Source organism: Falco punctatus (assembly GCF_963210335.1).
Source record: "Falco punctatus genome assembly, contig: scaffold_31, whole genome shotgun sequence".
Taxonomy (NCBI): Eukaryota; Metazoa; Chordata; class Aves; order Falconiformes; family Falconidae; genus Falco; species Falco punctatus.
The window spans coordinates 1,183,518-1,197,917 of NW_027660132.1; positions in this window are offsets into that span (position 1 = coordinate 1,183,518).

Genomic DNA, 14,400 nt, shown 5'->3' on the forward strand with positions numbered 1-14,400 from the left:
GGCCCGTCTTTAGATTGAACCCAAAGGTATGAAATTTTGCCTGCCACCAGCAGGCATCTGCGCAGATGATGAACCTCTCGTCATCTTTCTCAGCTGAGCACCTTCAACTATCAGCAGCTGTTCATGAGGATTTCTGTTTCCTAACACATAAAAAAGGCTCAGGTATTGTTCTTCCTTGAACAATACACAAGCACACACTGCAATCAGGTATTTTTTTCTAACAAAACCCAAAGAAATCTGTTGTGATCTAAGAGCCATAGTATGACTGCAAATATTACTCTGGTGACTGAAGGCAGGACTTCGTATTAGATTGTTCTTTGTTCTGTTTCTTCACTATACAAATACAATTAAATGAATACAAATATATGAAAGCTCTTTTGAGATACACTTTAAGAGTATGTTGAATCACATCCTCTTGTAGTCTTCTTACTGAGCTCGTTTTAGAATAACAACTGCCTTTATACTGATAGATTAGGTTTACAAAATTCTGGATAGCTCATATATATATATATATACACACACACACACACGATCTTCAAAAGGAGCCTGTTATTTTGGTAGTAAGAATACAAAGCAAGTCACAGATTAAAATGATTGACAGTACTGCTGGAGCGTGGCTACATATCATAAAAGAGAAGGGAAAGCTTAAGGTCACTGTCTGACATGAACTTTGAGGAACAGGCAGGCCCCTCAGAATCCTCAAAACACATACAGAAATCAACAGCTGGACATTACTAATACTCTTCAATCTAGATAGCAACTAAAAGAGAAACTGTAGAAGAATGGCTGCAGAAGCGTGGCCTTAGAATCTCTGAAGATCTGCACAATCCAGGCCTGGTATTAGAATTGGCCTGTAATCAGAACTGTGCTGAAGTTGCTGTGCTGAAGTTAACAAGAAAGGTAGCCTTGAGCTATTCTTGAATCCTGAGACCAAGTAATTATGTTGTGCCAACAGGCCGTGGCTGTAACAAGCTACAGCTGCTGGGAAAGCAGGTGCAGGGCCAAGAAAGAGAGGGAGCGGTATGGGAAAATAGGGAGTAACAAACTACAAGGCTGAAGCACAGCAACACAATTAGCTACATGGATAGAATGCTTATTTTAGTCATGATAATTAGGGGTGTGAGAACCGCGCGCATTTAGAGACTACTAACCAATTATATTTCTGCTTTACGAATGTGCATGTGTATCGGTTCTGTATAAGTAGTGTTAGAAACTAATAAAGTTGAGCAAGATGCATAACTCATATTGAGCGTCTTCTTGACCCCAGCGAACCCTTCTTCCAACAAGAAACTATTTTTTCCCCTCTGTAGAAGCTTCATATAAATCCAACCCCAACCACTTCACTTGTCTGCATCTTCATTTCTCAGCCCTCGTGTATTGGACCGTTCCTGTTTTTATACCACTCTCATTCATGTCATCAGTGCAATATTTATATAAAACCCATCAAATACAAAAACTATTCTATAGGGCATATGTCTTAGGGTTAAGACTTAAGGTTAAATCTTAAGGTTTAAGTCTTAGGGTTAAGTTTTAGGGTGAAGCCCTAGGGTTAAGTTTTAAGGTTAAGACAGGGTTAAGTCTTAGGGTTATGTCTTAAGGTTAAAGTCTTAAGATTAAATCTCAGGGTTAAGTCTTAGGGTGAAGTCTCAAGTATAAGGCTCAATGTTAAGCCTCAGGGATATGTCTTAAGGTTTAGTCTTAAGGTTCAGTCTTAGAGTTAAGTCTTAGGGTTAAGACTCAAGGTTATGTCTTAGGGTTAAGTCTTAAGGTAAAGTTTTAAGGTTAAGTCTTAAGGTTAAGTCTTAGGGTTCAGGCTTAGGTTTAAATTTTAAGGTGAAGTGCGGCAAATGAAGAGACAGGACGCAGCTTGATGCAAGCAAGTTGTCGGTTTATTAGTGATTTTCTCACACTTGTATACATGTCTACCTTCTACATATTACACACCGATTGGTTAAATCTTAAGCGTAAAAAACACGGATTGGTTGATATTTAAGGCACACCGTTAGAACAATAGGAACTTATTAGTTTACCTTGACATAGCAACAATTTCTATTCCCAAATTAGGAGGTTTCTTTCCAGGCGGCTTTCTTGATTAACAAAGTTACATATCGGCGCCATCCGTTCCCTTATCCGGCTACTTGTTTCTCTGTCCGCCTGGCTGCCTCCTCAGCTGTAACGGCTCAGGGGTCTGCAGTTAGCTTGTTCCTTGGCTCCCAGGGCTTGTGCCCTGCAAGTTCTAACAAGTCTCTATTCATCAGGCTATCAGTACTTGGACTCTTGTCCTTGAGGCCTTGTCCTACAGTGAAGTCTTAGGGTTAAGTTTTAGGGTTAAGTCCTAGGGTTAAAGTTTTAAGATTAAATCTCAGGGTTAAGTCTTAAGTTAAAGTCTTAAGTTTAAGACTTAGGGTTAAAGTCTTACGGCTTAATCTCAGGTTTAAGTCTCAAGGTTAATCTCAAGGTTAAGACTTAAGGTTGAATTTGAGTCAGGATTAGGTCTTAAAGGTTAAGTCTGTAGTTTAAGTCTTAGGGTTAAGTCTTGGGGATAATTCTTAGGGTTAAGTCTCAGGGTTAAGTTTCAAGGCTAAGTTTCAATGTTAAGTCTCAGGGTTATGTCTTAGGGTTAAGTCTTAAGGTTAAGTCTTAAGGTGAAGTCTTATGGTTAAATCTTAGGGTTAAGTCTTAGGGTTAAGTTTTAGGGTTAAGACTTAAGATTAAGTCTTAGAGTTATGTCTTAGGGTTAAGTCTTAAGGATAAGACTTATAGTTACGTCTTTAAGTTTACGTCTTAGGTTTATGTCTTAGGGTTAAGTCTTAGGGTTTTGTCTTAAGGTTAAGTATTATTATTAAGTCTTAGGGTTAAAGTCTTAAGATTTAATCTCAGGGTTAGGTCTTATGGTTAAGTCATAAGTTTAAGTCTTAATTTTAAGTCTTGGGGATAAGTCTTAAGGTTAAGTCTCAAGGTTAATCTCAGGGTTAATTCTTAGGGTTAAAATCTTTAAAGGTTAAGTCTTAGGGTTCAGTCTTAGGGTTAAGTCTCAGGGTTATGTCTTAGGGTTAAGTCTTATGTTTAAGTCTTAGGGTTAAGTCTTAAATTTAAGACCTAGTGTTAATTCTTAGGGTTAAAATCTTTAAGATTAAGTCTCAGGGTTAAGTCTTAGGGGTAAGTTTTAAGGTGAAGTCTTAACATTAAGTATCAGGGTTGTGTCTTTGGGTTCAGTCTTAAGGTTAACTTTTAGGGTTAAGTCTTCGGGTGAAGTCTAAAATTTAAGTCCTGGGGTTAAGTCTTACAAGGTTAAATCTCAGGGTTAAGTCTTAAGGTTAAGTCTTAAATTTTAGTGTTAAAGTTTTAAGGTTAAGTTTCAGGGTTAAGTCCTAGGGTTACTTCTTAAGGGTTAACTCTTAATGTTGAGTCTTAAGGTTGAGTCTAAGGGTTGATTATTAAGGTTAAATCTTTAGGTTAAGTCTTAATGTTAAGTCTTAGGGTTAGGTCTCAGGGTTAAGTTTTAAGGTTAAGTCTTAATGTGAAGTCTTAAATTTAAGACCTAGGGTCAATTCTAAGTGTTAAAATCTTTAAGTCTCAGGGTTAAGTCTTAAGTTTAAGTCTCAGGGGTAAGTCCTAAGGTTAAGTCTTAAGTTAAGATAGGATGAAGTCTTAGGGTTAAGCCTTAGGGTAAAAACTTAAGATAAAGTTTTAAGTTTAAGTGTAAGGCTTAAGTCTTAGAGTTCAGTCTTAGGGTTAAGTTTTAAGGTTAAGAATTAAGATTAATCTTAAGAGTTAACTCTTACGGTTAAGTCTTAAGGTTATGTCTTAATGTTAAGTCTATAGGGTTAAGTCTCAGGTTCGGTTTTTAAGGTTGAGTCACAAGGTTAAGTCTTAAGCTCAAGTCTTAATTATAAGTGTTAGCGTTAAGTTTTAAGGTTAAGTCTAAGGGTTAAGTCTCTAAGATTAAGTCTTAAATTTAAGTCTTAGGGTTAAATCTTAAGGTTAAGTTGTACGATATGTCTTAAGGTTAAGTCTTAGTGTTAACTCTTTAGAGTTAAGTCTTGGGGATAAGTCTTAGGGTTAAGTCTTAACGTTTCAGTCCTAAGGTTAACTCTTAGGGTTAAATCTGTAAGGTCAACACTTAAGGTTAACTCTTAGGGTTAAGTTTAGGGTTAAGCCTTAAGGTTACATCTTCAAGTTAAATATTAAGGTTAAGTCTTAGGGCTATTTCTTAAGTTTAAGTCTGAGGGTTATATCTGAGCGTTAATTATTAAGTTGAAGTCTTAGAGTTCATTCTCAGGGTTAAGTCTTCAAGTTACTTCTTAAGGTTGAGGCTTAGGGTTAAGTTTTAAGGTTAAGTCCGAATGTTACATCTTAAAGTTAAGTCTTAGGGTTAAATCTCAGTGTTAAGTCTCAAGGTTAGGTCTCAGGGTAGAAGTCGTAAGGTTGTGTCTTAATGTTCAGTCTTTTTGTTAAGTCTTAAAAGTTATATTTTAGGGTTCAGTCTTAGGGTTAAATTTTAAGGTTAAGTCTTTAGGTTAAGTGCTACGGGCATTCTGGGCGAGCGGGAGTCAGATTCAAATACTCATGGAGTTCAAGATCTGATCCGTTTATTGTACAAACCAGGTACACTTTTGTAAGGCACTCTATAAGCGTGTGATAATATGATTGGCTATCTTACAAGCATATAATAATATGATTGGTTAACAATTGTTTATTGGCAAGATTTCTGTTTCTGCTCATTCTGGCACGTAGGCTCTTTTCTGCCGTTTCCCAGCTCCTCTTATCGCGTCCTGCTGGCCCTGGTTTTGTGCAAGCATTTGCAATTTGTTCCTCCCTCTTCATTCCACTGTTCTGGTCGTGGCCTCGTCTTATTTCTTCAGTATTTTTCCACTTGCTTCAAAGTTCAGTATAATCATTCAATACAGCAAGAGCCCCAACACCTCCCCCTTTCTTTTTAAATACAGCATTAGTACTGCGTTCCACACAGCTCTGAAAACATTGTAAAAGGCAAGGCACTAAAAGTAACAAAAGAATAACAAACAACAATGTAGACAGACCTTGTTTCAGTAAATCCCTCAATCACCCTCCAATGCCCAAAGAAGCAAACCACGCATCTATACCTGAAGAACCTTTTTTAACTTGATGTATACGATCTCTTAACTCCTGCAGCTGTCGGTGGATACTTCGTCCCATTTTCCCTCTCTCCTCAGAAACAACATTAATTGCAGGAGAGTGTTATGATCTAACGTTCCTCCCTCCTGAGGCCATTTCGCATCACTCCCCAATTTATACAAAGCCCACCACTGATTACAATATTTAATCCATTTCCTTCTATTTTCGGTACCACCATGTCCTACGATATTACTCCAATGTTTTAATATACAACCCAAGGGCGATTTTTCACAGGGCTTACTCCTACCATTTCCCATTTTACAATTTTAAATACTTTTTCTCCGGTCGCCTTAGCCACCCAAGGTCGGAAACACGGATAGAGCTCCTTGCTCATATTGCACTCAAACACGTCTCAAGCACTCTTGCACTCACACTCAGTCAAAATAATTAAGCTATACACGGAAAATCAAAATGTGCATCTCAATCACACCATTCACACTCTCCGGGCAGCCCGCAGTCACACAAGCAATATGTTATATGGTACTGTGCACTTATGTACAACTTTTAGGAACACTGACAGTTCACAAAGTATGCATTTCAATGAACAATTGCCAAAAAACAAACAACAAACAAAAACCACATTTTTCCTGGTCTTAAGCAGAGTGTTAAGTTTTCCGCTATTTGCCACGAATTACCAGAATATTATTATTTTTCAACATACATTTCATAATTCCGAGTTTTGAACATGTAACAAGACAACACATAGAACAAACAAGACACAGAGCGCTATTTCAGTTGTTACATTCTAGGAATTCCCCAATTCTTAAGACAACCTAAAGGAAGTTTTTAGCTTCCCCCCCCTTTTTTTTTTTTTTTTTTTTTTTTTTTTTTCTTTCCTCCTGGGGACTGCGCTGCGCGCCGGACGTCTCCGTGCGTCTCACCAGCCGCCCCGTTACTAAACATACCGTTTTATCCGCGGATCCAGGGGTTCTCTTCTGCTCCCGGGTGAACAGCTGAGAAGAGGAGGCTCCTCCGAGGAAATCTCCTGGGGTGCGCCTAGGAGCGTCCGCTCCGCAGCTGGTCCCTCAGCCGAGCAGAAATTCTCCTGCCTGGCTCGCCAAAACTGACGTGCGGAATTAGACTCTATAACTCGAAAGTTATAAAGTAGGTATGTTTATTGCGCGCAGATGCACGGGGGATCGCTCCTCCACAAGCGTGCATACCCGAAGTGACGAACCATCCCACATTTATACAATGAAACAAATGAATATTCAATTAACGGCTATACATATTCGTTACCTAAACCCCGCTTCGTATGTTAATTAGCTTATCAGTCCGTTTCCTGGAATGTGGTGGTCTTGCAGGTTTGTAGGTGATTCATGTTCTTGTGACCATCCGATCTTCTCCAGCAAGGAAACTTAGCACTCCCTCCCTCTAGATAGCATTGGAATATCTCTCATCCTTTTCTCATTCTTTTTTTTTTTTTTTTTTTTTTTTTTTTTTAAATAGCCCCTTTTGTTAGAGGAAGAAGGGCAGGTGTCTCCTCAAAACTGTCGTGCGAGCCAAAGTCTTTACCCCCTTAGTCCCGACTTGCACAGATTCCCATAAGTCCTCTCCCACTTTCTTCCATGTTTCATTATTATATACATCTTGCGTAGAAGCAAGGAAACCACGGCGGCGACTCCAACATAGCAGATCAATTACTGCCTGCCGTGAGACTGGCGTTTCAGTTTTCTCTGCCAGTTTCATCAAACTGTCTACGATTGCTTTTTCCACCACTGATGCAGTGATTCCCATCCTGCATAAATTTCCTGACTCACCGGTCAGCCGTGCACGTTCCGCCTTTCTTCGGGCGCCCAGCTCTCTCTCCGCTGGCAGCAGGATCCTCGCCGGCTCCGCAGCTTGTAACACGATCCTTAACGAATCCTCCTGACTTTTCGACCGATCCACACGTCGGGGTCACCAGATGCTGCGGGCATTCTGGGCGAGCGGGAGTCAGATTCAAATACTCATGGAGTTCAAGATCTGATCCGTTTATTGTACAAACCAGGTACACTTTTGTAAGGCACTCTATAAGCGTGTGATAATATGATTGGCTATCTTTCAAGCGTATAATAATATGATTGGTTAACAATTGTTTATTGGCAAGATTTCTGTTTCTGCTCATTCTGGCACGTAGGCTCTTTTCTGCCGTTTCCCAGCTCCTCTTATCGCGTCCTGCTGGCCCTGGTTTTGTGCAAGCATTTGCAATTTGTTCCTCCCTCTTCATTCCACTGTTCTGGTCGTGGCCTCGTCTTATTTCTTCAGTATTTTTCCACTTGCTTCAAAGTTCAGTATAATCATTCAATACAGCAAGAGCCCCAACACCTCCCCCTTTCTTTTTAAATACAGCATTAGTACTGCGTTCCACACAGCTCTGAAAACATTGTAAAAGGCAAGGCACTAAAAGTAACAAAAGAATAACAAACAACAATGTAGACAGACCTTGTTTCAGTAAATCCCTCAATCACCCTCCAATGCCCAAAGAAGCAAACCACGCATCTATACCTGAAGAACCTTTTTTAACTTGATGTATACGATCTCTTAACTCCTGCAGCTGTCGGTGGATACTTCGTCCCATTTTCCCTCTCTCCTCAGAAACAACATTAATTGCAGGAGAGTGTTATGATCTAACGTTCCTCCCTCCTGAGGCCATTTCGCATCACTCCCCAATTTATACAAAGCCCACCACTGATTACAATATTTAATCCATTTCCTTCTATTTTCGGTACCACCATGTCCTACGATATCACTCCAATGTTTTAATATACAACCCAAGGGCGATTTTTCACAGGGCTTACTCCTACCATTTCCCATTTTACAATTTTAAATACTTTTTCTCCGGTCGCCTTAGCCACCCAAGGTCGGAAACACGGATAGAGCTCCTTGCTCATATTGCACTCAAACACATGTCTCAAGCACTCTTGCACTCACACTCAGTCAAAATAATTAAGCTATACACGGAAAATCAAAATGTGCATCTCAATCACACCATTCACACTCTCCGGGCAGCCCGCAGTCACACAAGCAATATGTTATATGGTACTGTGCACTTATGTACAACTTTTAGGAACACTGACAGTTCACAAAGTATGCATTTCAATGAACAATTGCCAAAAAACAAACAACAAACAAAAACCACATTTTTCCTGGTCTTAAGCAGAGTGTTAAGTTTTCCGCTATTTGCCACGAATTACCAGAATATTATTATTTTTCAACATACATTTCATAATTCCGAGTTTTGAACATGTAACAAGACAACACATAGAACAAACAAGACACAGAGCGCTATTTCAGTTGTTACATTCTAGGAATTCCCCAATTCTTAAGACAACCTAAAGGAAGTTTTTAGCTTCCCCCCCCTTTTTTTTTTTTTTTTTTTTTTTTTTTTTTTTCTTTCCTCCTGGGGACTGCGCTGCGCGCCGGACGTCTCCGTGCGTCTCACCAGCCGCCCCGTTACTAAACATACCGTTTTATCCGCGGATCCAGGGGTTCTCTTCTGCTCCCGGGTGAACAGCTGAGAAGAGGAGGCTCCTCCGAGGAAATCTCCCGGGGCGCGCCTAGGAGCGTCCGCTCCGCAGCTGGTCCCTCAGCCGAGCAGAAATTCTCCTGCCTGGCTCGCCAAAACTGACGTGCGGAATTAGACTCTATAACTCGAAAGTTATAAAGTAGGTATGTTTATTGCGCGCAGATGCACGGGGGATCGCTCCTCCACAAGCGTGCATACCCGAAGTGACGAACCATCCCACATTTATACAATGAAACAAATGAATATTCAATTAACGGCTATACATATTCGTTACCTAAACCCCGCTTCGTATGTTAATTAGCTTATCAGTCCGTTTCCTGGAATGTGGTGGTCTTGCAGGTTTGTAGGTGATTCATGTTCTTGTGACCATCCGATCTTCTCCAGCAAGGAAACTTAGCACTCCCTCCCTCTAGATAGCATTGGAATATCTCTCATCCTTTTCTCATTCTTTTTTTTTTTTTTTTTTTTTTTTTTTTTAAATAGCCCCTTTTGTTAGAGGAAGAAGGGCAGGTGTCTCCTCAAAACTGTCGTGCGAGCCAAAGTCTTTACCCCCTTAGTCCCGACTTGCACAGATTCCCATAAGTCCTCTCCCACTTTCTTCCATGTTTCATTATTATATACATCTTGCGTAGAAGCAAGGAAACCACGGCGGCGACTCCAACATAGCAGATCAATTACTGCCTGCCGTGAGACTGGCGTTTCAGTTTTCTCTGCCAGTTTCATCAAACTGTCTACGATTGCTTTTTCCACCACTGATGCAGTGATTCCCATCCTGCATAAATTTCCTGACTCACCGGTCAGCCGTGCACGTTCCGCCTTTCTTCGGGCGCCCAGCTCTCTCTCCGCTGGCAGCAGGATCCTCGCCGGCTCCGCAGCTTGTAACACGATCCTTAACGAATCCTCCTGACTTTTCGACCGATCCACACGTCGGGGTCACCAGATGCTGCGGGCATTCTGGGCGAGCGGGAGTCAGATTCAAATACTCATGGAGTTCAAGATCTGATCCGTTTATTGTACAAACCAGGTACACTTTTGTAAGGCACTCTATAAGCGTGTGATAATATGATTGGCTATCTTTCAAGCGTATAATAATATGATTGGTTAACAATTGTTTATTGGCAAGATTTCTGTTTCTGCTCATTCTGGCACGTAGGCTCTTTTCTGCCGTTTCCCAGCTCCTCTTATCGCGTCCTGCTGGCCCTGGTTTTGTGCAAGCATTTGCAATTTGTTCCTCCCTCTTCATTCCACTGTTCTGGTCGTGGCCTCGTCTTATTTCTTCAGTATTTTTCCACTTGCTTCAAAGTTCAGTATAATCATTCAATACAGCAAGAGCCCCAACACCTCCCCCTTTCTTTTTAAATACAGCATTAGTACTGCGTTCCACACAGCTCTGAAAACATTGTAAAAGGCAAGGCACTAAAAGTAACAAAAGAATAACAAACAACAATGTAGACAGACCTTGTTTCAGTAAATCCCTCAATCACCCTCCAATGCCCAAAGAAGCAAACCACGCATCTATACCTGAAGAACCTTTTTTAACTTGATGTATACGATCTCTTAACTCCTGCAGCTGTCGGTGGATACTTCGTCCCATTTTCCCTCTCTCCTCAGAAACAACATTAATTGCAGGAGAGTGTTATGATCTAACGTTCCTCCCTCCTGAGGCCATTTCGCATCACTCCCCAATTTATACAAAGCCCACCACTGATTACAATATTTAATCCATTTCCTTCTATTTTCGGTACCACCATGTCCTACGATATCACTCCAATGTTTTAATATACAACCCAAGGGCGATTTTTCACAGGGCTTACTCCTACCATTTCCCATTTTACAATTTTAAATACTTTTTCTCCGGTCGCCTTAGCCACCCAAGGTCGGAAACACGGATAGAGCTCCTTGCTCATATTGCACTCAAACACATGTCTCAAGCACTCTTGCACTCACACTCAGTCAAAATAATTAAGCTATACACGGAAAATCAAAATGTGCATCTCAATCACACCATTCACACTCTCCGGGCAGCCCGCAGTCACACAAGCAATATGTTATATGGTACTGTGCACTTATGTACAACTTTTAGGAACACTGACAGTTCACAAAGTATGCATTTCAATGAACAATTGCCAAAAAACAAACAACAAACAAAAACCACATTTTTCCTGGTCTTAAGCAGAGTGTTAAGTTTTCCGCTATTTGCCACGAATTACCAGAATATTATTATTTTTCAACATACATTTCATAATTCCGAGTTTTGAACATGTAACAAGACAACACATAGAACAAACAAGACACAGAGCGCTATTTCAGTTGTTACATTCTAGGAATTCCCCAATTCTTAAGACAACCTAAAGGAAGTTTTTAGCTTCCCCCCCCTTTTTTTTTTTTTTCTTTCCTCCTGGGGACTGCGCTGCGCGCCGGACGTCTCCGTGCGTCTCACCAGCCGCCCCGTTACTAAACATACCGTTTTATCCGCGGATCCAGGGGTTCTCTTCTGCTCCCGGGTGAACAGCTGAGAAGAGGAGGCTCCTCCGAGGAAATCTCCCGGGGCGCGCCTAGGAGCGTCCGCTCCGCAGCTGGTCCCTCAGCCGAGCAGAAATTCTCCTGCCTGGCTCGCCAAAACTGACGTGCGGAATTAGACTCTATAACTCGAAAGTTATAAAGTAGGTATGTTTATTGCGCGCAGATGCACGGGGGATCGCTCCTCCACAAGCGTGCATACCCGAAGTGACGAACCATCCCACATTTATACAATGAAACAAATGAATATTCAATTAACGGCTATACATATTCGTTACCTAAACCCCGCTTCGTATGTTAATTAGCTTATCAGTCCGTTTCCTGGAATGTGGTGGTCTTGCAGGTTTGTAGGTGATTCATGTTCTTGTGACCATCCGATCTTCTCCAGCAAGGAAACTTAGCACTCCCTCCCTCTAGATAGCATTGGAATATCTCTCATCCTTTTCTCATTCTTTTTTTTTTTTTTTTTTTTTTTTTTTTTAAATAGCCCCTTTTGTTAGAGGAAGAAGGGCAGGTGTCTCCTCAAAACTGTCGTGCGAGCCAAAGTCTTTACCCCCTTAGTCCCGACTTGCACAGATTCCCATAAGTCCTCTCCCACTTTCTTCCATGTTTCATTATTATATACATCTTGCGTAGAAGCAAGGAAACCACGGCGGCGACTCCAACATAGCAGATCAATTACTGCCTGCCGTGAGACTGGCGTTTCAGTTTTCTCTGCCAGTTTCATCAAACTGTCTACGATTGCTTTTTCCACCACTGATGCAGTGATTCCCATCCTGCATAAATTTCCTGACTCACCGGTCAGCCGTGCACGTTCCGCCTTTCTTCGGGCGCCCAGCTCTCTCTCCGCTGGCAGCAGGATCCTCGCCGGCTCCGCAGCTTGTAACACGATCCTTAACGAATCCTCCTGACTTTTCGACCGATCCACACGTCGGGGTCACCAGATGCTGCGGGCATTCTGGGCGAGCGGGAGTCAGATTCAAATACTCATGGAGTTCAAGATCTGATCCGTTTATTGTACAAACCAGGTACACTTTTGTAAGGCACTCTATAAGCGTGTGATAATATGATTGGCTATCTTTCAAGCGTATAATAATATGATTGGTTAACAATTGTTTATTGGCAAGATTTCTGTTTCTGCTCATTCTGGCACGTAGGCTCTTTTCTGCCGTTTCCCAGCTCCTCTTATCGCGTCCTGCTGGCCCTGGTTTTGTGCAAGCATTTGCAATTTGTTCCTCCCTCTTCATTCCACTGTTCTGGTCGTGGCCTCGTCTTATTTCTTCAGTATTTTTCCACTTGCTTCAAAGTTCAGTATAATCATTCAATACAGCAAGAGCCCCAACACCTCCCCCTTTCTTTTTAAATACAGCATTAGTACTGCGTTCCACACAGCTCTGAAAACATTGTAAAAGGCAAGGCACTAAAAGTAACAAAAGAATAACAAACAACAATGTAGACAGACCTTGTTTCAGTAAATCCCTCAATCACCCTCCAATGCCCAAAGAAGCAAACCACGCATCTATACCTGAAGAACCTTTTTTAACTTGATGTATACGATCTCTTAACTCCTGCAGCTGTCGGTGGATACTTCGTCCCATTTTCCCTCTCTCCTCAGAAACAACATTAATTGCAGGAGAGTGTTATGATCTAACGTTCCTCCCTCCTGAGGCCATTTCGCATCACTCCCCAATTTATACAAAGCCCACCACTGATTACAATATTTAATCCATTTCCTTCTATTTTCGGTACCACCATGTCCTACGATATCACTCCAATGTTTTAATATACAACCCAAGGGCGATTTTTCACAGGGCTTACTCCTACCATTTCCCATTTTACAATTTTAAATACTTTTTCTCCGGTCGCCTTAGCCACCCAAGGTCGGAAACACGGATAGAGCTCCTTGCTCATATTGCACTCAAACACATGTCTCAAGCACTCTTGCACTCACACTCAGTCAAAATAATTAAGCTATACACGGAAAATCAAAATGTGCATCTCAATCACACCATTCACACTCTCCGGGCAGCCCGCAGTCACACAAGCAATATGTTATATGGTACTGTGCACTTATGTACAACTTTTAGGAACACTGACAGTTCACAAAGTATGCATTTCAATGAACAATTGCCAAAAAACAAACAACAAACAAAAACCACATTTTTCCTGGTCTTAAGCAGAGTGTTAAGTTTTCCGCTATTTGCCACGAATTACCAGAATATTATTATTTTTCAACATACATTTCATAATTCCGAGTTTTGAACATGTAACAAGACAACACATAGAACAAACAAGACACAGAGCGCTATTTCAGTTGTTACATTCTAGGAATTCCCCAATTCTTAAGACAACCTAAAGGAAGTTTTTAGCTTCCCCCCCCTTTTTTTTTTTTTTCTTTCCTCCTGGGGACTGCGCTGCGCGCCGGACGTCTCCGTGCGTCTCACCAGCCGCCCCGTTACTAAACATACCGTTTTATCCGCGGATCCAGGGGTTCTCTTCTGCTCCCGGGTGAACAGCTGAGAAGAGGAGGCTCCTCCGAGGAAATCTCCCGGGGCGCGCCTAGGAGCGTCCGCTCCGCAGCTGGTCCCTCAGCCGAGCAGAAATTCTCCTGCCTGGCTCGCCAAAACTGACGTGCGGAATTAGACTCTATAACTCGAAAGTTATAAAGTAGGTATGTTTATTGCGCGCAGATGCACGGGGGATCGCTCCTCCACAAGCGTGCATACCCGAAGTGACGAACCATCCCACATTTATACAATGAAACAAATGAATATTCAATTAACGGCTATACATATTCGTTACCTAAACCCCGCTTCGTATGTTAATTAGCTTATCAGTCCGTTTCCTGGAATGTGGTGGTCTTGCAGGTTTGTAGGTGATTCATGTTCTTGTGACCATCCGATCTTCTCCAGCAAGGAAACTTAGCACTCCCTCCCTCTAGATAGCATTGGAATATCTCTCATCCTTTTCTCATTCTTTTTTTTTTTTTTTTTTTTTTTTTTTTAAATAGCCCCTTTTGTTAGAGGAAGAAGGGCAGGCGTCTCCTCAAAACTGTCGTGCGAGCCAAAGTCTTTACCCCCTTAGTCCCGACTTGCACAGATTCCCATAAGTCCTCTCCCACTTTCTTCCATGTTTCATTATTATATACATCTTGCGTAGAAGCAAGGAAACCACGGCGGCGACTCCAACATAGCAGATCAATTACTGCCTGCCGT